We start from the raw sequence: 7,500 nt of genomic DNA on the forward strand, positions 1-7,500 counted from the left end.
TACCTATGGTTCTTTCCGTTTAGACTTCTGCCGTTTTCAGCTTTTTTAAAACTTTTCCATTTATATATGATGTTTCTCCGATTCCCCCCCAATATTTTTCCATTTGTTTGTTTATTTATTGCTTGGCTTGCTCGCTCGCTCACTCGCTCGCTCGCCCGTGCGTGCGTGATTTTTTTTTTTTTAATTTTAATTTAATTTTTTCCTGTGTTTTTATGTTGTCTTGTTTAGCTTCAAACGTTTCAGCTTCTCTTTTTCTAACTTTTTTTTTAGTTCTTTTTTTTTTCTTTTTTAATTTTCCTCCTTATTTATTCATTCCATTAAAATATTTTCCTACGTACCTTTTCGCTTGCGTGCGTGCTGGCGGCTGCCCGCCTGAGCCCCCCCCCCCCCCCCTCCTTTTTCTTTCTTTCTTTCTTTCTTTCTTTCTTTCTTTCTTTCTTTCTTTCTTTCTTTCTTTCTTTTTCTTTTCTTTTTCTTTTTCTTTTCTTTTCTTTTTTTCCCCCTCCGTGTTCCTGCTTTTCTGTTTTCGATTTTTCAGAAGCTTCTTAATTTTTGTATGTTTTTCTGATTTTTTTTGAACTTTTTTCCGTTTCTTTCTTTAGTTATTGGCTTAATTCATATATTTATCTATCTACCCATCCGTCTGCCTGTCTCCCCGTCCATTTGCTTGCTTGCTCGCTTGCTCGCTCGCCCGCTCCCGCGCGCGTGCGTTTGAGTAGGCCCGGCCCGGCCCGGCGCGCCCTTCCGTTGGGAAGAAGGGGGTCGCGACGGGCTTACGGGTAGATCTCGCGGCCGGCCACCTGAACTTCCCAGCGCGCAAAGCCTAAACCTGACCCTTACCCTAACCTCGCCCGCCTACCCTAACCCTAGCCCTAACCCGCCCTCTCCCGGACGTGCCCCGCCCGACTGGCCCGCTTTTCTGCAGCACCTGTAGACGTATTCTTCTTTCTCTCTCTCTTTCTCTCTTTCTCCCGCCCCCCCCCTCCCCCCCCCCCCCCCCACCTCTTTCTTTCTTTCTCTCTTTTCTTTCCCACCCTAGTCCCCTCCCCCGGCCCCCCGGCCCCTCTTACTTTCTTCTCGAAGACGTCCATCCGACGTCCGTGCGAGCGCTCGTTTGCTCGGTGGTCGTCCGTTCCTTCCTTCCTTCTTCTTGGGGGACGTTGGCCGAGAGAGCTGCGGGATTTGGGTTTTCCGTTATTTCTTCTTCCCGCCTTTCCTTTCTTTTGCCGCTGCCCGTGCCCGTCCCCCTCCACCCACCCGACTCCCACCCTGCCCGATCGGACCGGGTTTGTTCGCCGTTCCCGCCTCCTTTTTTTTTTTCTTTTTAATTTCATTTTTTACTTTTTTAAGCTCCCTACCTCACCCGCACCCCCCCACACCCCCCTACCCACCACCACCACCACCTCCCACTCCGCCCTCCTCCTCCCCCTCCCCCTCCTCGGTTCCCCCCCCCCCCCCCCCCGCCACCCTCCTTTTTTTTTTTTTTTTTAATTTTTCTCTCTCGCTTCCCTCCGGCGGGCCAGGCCCGATGGCTTCGACCGGTCCCCGCAAACTCCCGCCCCCCCCCCCCCCCCCCCCCCGAAACCGGCCGAGGACCCACCCCCAGCCCGCCACGCGCTTTCTTTCCGTTTCTTTCTATTTTTTCTTTTTTTTCTCTGGGGGGAAAGGGGGGGGGGGGGGGGTGGCCGGGCCGGGGTGGGTGGGTGAGGGAACGGGCACGCCCGCCGCCCGGGAGAGGGGCTCAGGGCGAGCCCGGCGTCCGGATGAGTCGAAGGAACGAATCCCAGACGAACGCACACACCCACCCCCGGGACGGACGAGGCCGTTCCCCGCCGGCCTACCTCTGCCGCCGTCTTCCCGCCATTTCTTTTCCTCCCCGCGCTGACACGAGCGGCCGATCCCGTCGCGAGCCCGCCGGACGTTTCCCGCCCGCCCCGCTACGCGCGGGCGGGGACCCGCCGGCGCCTGCGCGCTTCCGCAGAGGGGGAGTGGGGCGGGGGGGGCGGGGGTGGGGAGTGGGGGGAGGAAGCGGGGGACATAGCGGCGAGCGGGAAAAGCGCCCTCCCCGCCCAAAACACAAACACACACCATCACCACCCCCACCCCGCAAGCCGCGGGCGGATCGGGTTAGAAATACCCGACTCCGAACACCCGGCGCGAAGAGCTACCGGGCCACCGAGCGAAAAGGGAATCAAACGAAAAGTGTCAAACGAGCGAACGCGCACGCAAACACGCGCCGGTAAAATAAACAAACGAACGGACAGACAAACAAACGCACGCGAGACGAACGAGAAGGGGCCTCCGCCGGACCCCGAGCCGCGGCGGCCGCAATGCGGACCCCGCACCGAACCGCGCCGAACGCGGCCGGACGCCCCTCAGAGCGGGGGCGGCCGGCCGCGCCAGCCGCCGACACGCGGAGCCCGAGTACGCCAGGAACGGGCCGGCCCGGGAGCGACCGACTCGGTCGAACCGAGGCGGAGGCGGCGGCGGCGGCGGCGGCGGCTCGGGTACGACGGAAAGACGGCAAGGCCCAGGCGAGCGCCGAACAACCCGGTCGCTGCCGCGGCGGCGGCCGGACTGCGCGCGGTCTATACGGCTCGGCGCGGCTCCGCCGGTCCGCAGCGGCAAGGAGAGGTCGGCAAAAACGGACGGCCGGAGGTCGCTGCGGCGCCGGCCAGGCAGCGGCGGCCACGTCAGCCCGGCTCCGCGCGGTTGCCTGGTCTCCCGCAGCGGGCCAGAGGTCGCTGCGGAGCCGGCCCGGCCGCGGCGGCCACGTCTACCCGGCTCCGCGAGGCTGCATGGCGAGGCGTAGCCGGCCTGGGGTCGCTGCGGCGCCGTTCCTGCAGCGGCGGCCACGTCTACCCGGCTCCGCGAGGCTGCATGGCGCGGCTGCAGCCGCCCAGGGGTCGCTGCGGCGCCGTCCCGGCAGCGGCGGCCACGTCTACCCGGCTCCGCGAGGCTGCATGGCGAGGCGTGGCCGGCCTGGGGTCGCTGCGGCGCCGTTCCGGCATCGGCGGCCACGTCTACCCGGCTCCGCGCGGCTGCCTGGCGCGGCGCAGCCGCCCAGGGGTCGCTGCGGCGCCGGCCCGGCTGCGGCGGCCACGTCTAGCCGGCTCCGCGCGGCTGCCTGGCCCGGCGCGGCCGCCCAGGGGTCGCTGAGGCGCCGGGCCGGCAGCGGTGGCCACGTCTACCCGGCTCCGCGAGGCTGCATGGCGAGGCGTGGCCGGCCTGGGGTCGCTGCGGCGCCGGCCCGGCAGAGGCGGCCACGTCTACCCGGCTCCGCGCGGCTGCCTGGCGCGGCGCAGCCGCCCAGGGGTCGCTGCGGCGCCGTCCCGGCTGCGGCGGCCACGTCTACCCGGCTCCGCGCGGTTGCCTGGTCTCCCGCAGCGGGCCAGAGGTCGCTACGGAGCCGTCCCGGCAGCGGCGGCCACGTCTACCCGGCTCCGGGAGGCTGCCTGGCCTCCCGCAGACGGCCTGGGGTCGCTGCGGCGCCGGCCCAGCAGCCGCGGCCACGTCAGCCCGACTCCGCGCGGCTTCCTTGTGCGGCGCAGCGGGCCCGGCGTCGCTGCGGAGCCGTCCCGGCAGCGGCGGCCACGTCTACCCGGCTCCGCGAAGCTGCATTTCGCGACTGCAGCCGTCCTGGGGTCGCTGGGGCGCAGTTCCGGCATCGGCGGACAAGTCTACCCGGCTCCGCGCGGCTGCATGGCGCGGCTCAACCGGCCTGGGGTCGCTGCGGCGGCGGCCCGGCAGCCGCGGCCACGTCTACCCGGCTCCGCGAAGCTGCATGGCGCGGCGTAGCCGGCCTGGGGTCGCTGCGGCGCCGTTCCGGCATCGGCGGCCACGTCTACCCGGCTCCGCGAGGCTGCATGGCGCGGCTCAACCGGCCTGGGGTCGCTGCGGCGCCGGCCCGGCAGCGGCGGCCACGTCTACCCGGCTCCGCGCGGCTGCCTGGCGCGGCTCAACCGGCCTGGGGTCGCTGCGGCGCCGGCCCGGCGGCGGCGGCCACGTCTACCCGGCTCCGCGAAGCTGCATGGCGCGGCTCAACCGGCCTGGGGTCGCTGCGGCGCCGTTCCGGGAGCTGCGGCCACGTCTACCCGGCTCCGCGCGGTTGCCTGGTCTCCCGCAGACGGCCTGGGGTCGCTGCGGCGCCGGCCCGGCATCGGCGGACGAGTCTACCCGGCTCCGCGCGGCTGCCTGGCGCGGCTCAACCGGCCTGGGGTCGCTGCGGCGCCGGCCCGGCAGCGGCGGCCACGTCTACCCGGCTCCGCGAGGCTGCATGGCGAGGCGTGGCCGGCCTGGGGTCGCTGCGGCGCCGGCCCGGCAGAGGCGGCCACGTCTACCCGGCTCCGCGCGGCTGCCTGGCGCGGCGCAGCCGCCCAGGGGTCGCTGCGGCGCCGTCCCGGCTGCGGCGGCCACGTCTACCCGGCTCCGCGCGGTTGCCTGGTCTCCCGCAGCGGGCCAGAGGTCGCTACGGAGCCGTCCCGGCAGCGGCGGCCACGTCTACCCGGCTCCGCGAAGCTTCATTGCGCGACTGCAGCCGTCCTGGGGTCGCTGCGGCGCAGTCCCGGCATCGGCGGACGAGTCTAACCCGGCTCCGCGAGGCTGCATGGCGCGGCGTAGCCGGCCTGGGGTCGCTGCGGCGCCGTTCCGGCATCGGCGGCCACGTCTACCCGGCTCCGCGCGGCTGCCTGGCGCGGCGCAGCCGCCCAGGGGTCGCTGCGGCGCCGGCCCGGCAGCGGCGGCCACGTCTACCCGGCTCCGCGAGGCTGCATGGCGCGGCGTAGCCGGCCTGGGGTCGCTGCGGCGCCGCCCCGGCTGCGGCGGCCACGTCTACCCGGCTCCGCGAAGCTGTACGGCGCGGCTCAACCGGCCTGGGGTCGCTGCGGCGCCGTTCCGGCAGCGGCGGCCACGTCTACCCGGCTCCGCGCGGTTGCCTGGTCTCCCGCAGACGGCCTGGGGTCGCTGCGGCGGCGGCCCGGCGGCGGCGGCCACGTCAGCCCGACTCCGCGAAGCTGCATGGCGCGACTGCAGCCGTCCTGGGGTCGCTGCGGCGCCGTTACGGCATCGGCGGACGAGTCTACCCGGCTCCGCGCGGCTGCCTGGCGCGGCTCAACCGGCCTGGGGTCGCTGCGGCGCCGGCCCGGCAGCGGCGGCCACGTCTACCCGGCTCCGCGCGGCTGCACGGCGCGGCGTAGCCGGCCTGGGGTCGCTGCGGCGCCGTTCCGGCAGCAGCGGCCACGTCTACCCGGCTCCGCGCGGCTGCCTGGCGCGGCTCAACCAGCCTGGTGTCGCTGCGGCGCCTTTTCGGCAGCGGCGGCCACGTCTACCCGGCTCCGCGCGGTTTCCTTGGTCTCCCGCAGCGGGAAGAGGTCGCTGCGGAGCCGGCCCGGCAGCGGCGGCCACGTCTACCCGGCTCCGCGAGGCTGCATGGCGAGGCGTAGCCGGCCTGGGGTCGCTGCGGCGCCGTTCCGGCATCGGCGGCCACGTCTACCCGGCTCCGCACTGCTGCCTGGCGCGGCGCAGCCGCCCAGGGGTCGCTGCGGCGCCGGCCCGGCAGCGGCGGCCACATCTACCCGGCTCCGCGAGGCTGCATGGCGAGGCGTAGCCGGCATGGGGTCGCTGCGGCGCCGTTCCGGCAGCGGCGGCCACGTCTACCCGGCTCCGGGAGGCTGCCTGGCCTCCCGCAGACGACTGGGGTCGCAGCGGCGGCCCGGTAGCCGCGGCCACGTCAGCCCGGCTCCGCGCGGCTGCCTGGAGCGGCGCAGCCGGCCCGGCTTCGCCGCGGAGCCGTCCCGGCAGCTGCGGCCACGTCTACCCGGCTCCGCGAAGCTTCATTGCGCGACTGCAGCCGTCCTGGGGTCGCTGCGGCGCAGTTCCGGCATCGGCGGACGAGTCTAACCCGGCTCCGCGCGGCTGCATGGCGCGGCTCAAGCGGCCTGGGGTCGCTGCGGCGCCGGCCCGGCAGCGGCGGCCACGTCTACCCGGCTCCGCGAGGCTGCATGGCGCGGCGTAGCCGGCCTGGGGTCGCTGCGGCGCCGTTCCGGCATCGGCGGCCACGTCTACCCGGCTCCGCGCGGCTGCCTGGCGCGGCGCAGCCGCCCAGGGGTCGCTGCGGCGCCGCCCCGGCAGCGGTGGCCACGTCTACCCGGCTCCGCGAGGCTGCATGGCGAGGCGTGGCCGGCCTGGGGTCGCTGCGGCGCCGGCCCGGCAGAGGCGGCCACGTCTACCCGGCTCCGCGCGGCTGCCTGGCGCGGCGCAGCCGCCCAGGGGTCGCTGCGGCGCCGTTCCGGCTGCGGCGGCCACGTCTACCCGGCTCCGCGCGGTTGCCTGGTCTCCCGCAGCGGGCCAGAGGTCGCTACGGAGCCGTCCCGGCAGCGGCGGCCACGTCTACCCGGCTCCGGGAGGCTGCCTGGCCTCCCGCAGACGGCCTGGGGTCGCTGCGGCGCCGGCCCGGCATCCGCGTCCACGTCAGCCCGACTCCGCGCGGCTGCCTTGTGCGGCGCAGCGGGCCCGGCGTCGCTGCGGAGCCGTCCCGGCAGCGGCGGCCACGTCTACCCGGCTCCGCGAAGCTGCATTTCGCGACTGCAGCCGTCCTGGGGTCGCTGGGGCGCAGTTCCGGCATCGGCGGACAAGTCTACCCGGCTCCGCGCGGCTGCATGGCGCGGCTCAACCGGCCTGGGGTCGCTGCGGCGCCGTTCCGGCAGCGGCGGCCACGTCTACCCGGCTCCGCCCGGCTGCCAGGCGCGGCGCATCCGCCCAGGGGTCGCTGCGGCGCCGTTCCGGCAGCGGCGGCCACGTCTACCCGGCTCCGCCCGGCTGCCAGGCGCGGCGCATCCGCCCAGGGGTCGCTGCGGCGCCGTTCCGGCAGCGGCGGCCACGTCTACCCGGCTCCGGCGGCTGTTCGCGTCTTTTGTGTGTGGGGGGGGCGCTGCTGCTACGGTGCGGCCAGAGGCGTCGCTCTAATTCTCTGCCTCCAGTTATGTCGAGGTAAAGGTCGGCTGCTGTCGGAGCCTTTGCCGGTAGTCGGCGTCGTCGTCCGTGGAGCTTTCTTTTCGGATGCCTTTACTTTTCGTCGGTAGGAGAGAGTGCGGACTCTGCTCCGGAGATCGGTGGTGAGCGGGCGCTCGCGAGCTGGGTTGACCGGCCGGCCAGACGGGTTTCGGCGGCGGTCGGCGGTGGCGGCGGCTCTCTGGGGCGTCGGTTCGTGTGGTCGATCCGGTCGCTTCGGTTTGTCCGTCGCGCCCCGTCCCGCCGTTCGGTGGTGGGTTAAGGCGGTCTCCCGGGCGAGCGGCGAAAAAAAGCCGGGCAAGGCGAGAGAGAGCTGTGCGGGTGAAATAGCCGGCTCCCGCGCCGCCCAGGGCGAACCCGAGAAGGCGAGAGAGAACAATCGAACGAACGGGGGAAGCCGGCTGCAGCGCTCGCTGGCGCGAAGCGGAGAAAGCGAGAGAGAAAGCGAGCGCGGAGAAGGGCACAGTCCGGTCAGCCGGCACTCGAAGGCAG

This window comes from Phasianus colchicus, unplaced genomic scaffold, assembly GCF_987193195.1.
Source record: "Phasianus colchicus unplaced genomic scaffold, bPhaCol1.hap1.1 HAP1_SCAFFOLD_57, whole genome shotgun sequence".
Taxonomy (NCBI): Eukaryota; Metazoa; Chordata; class Aves; order Galliformes; family Phasianidae; genus Phasianus; species Phasianus colchicus.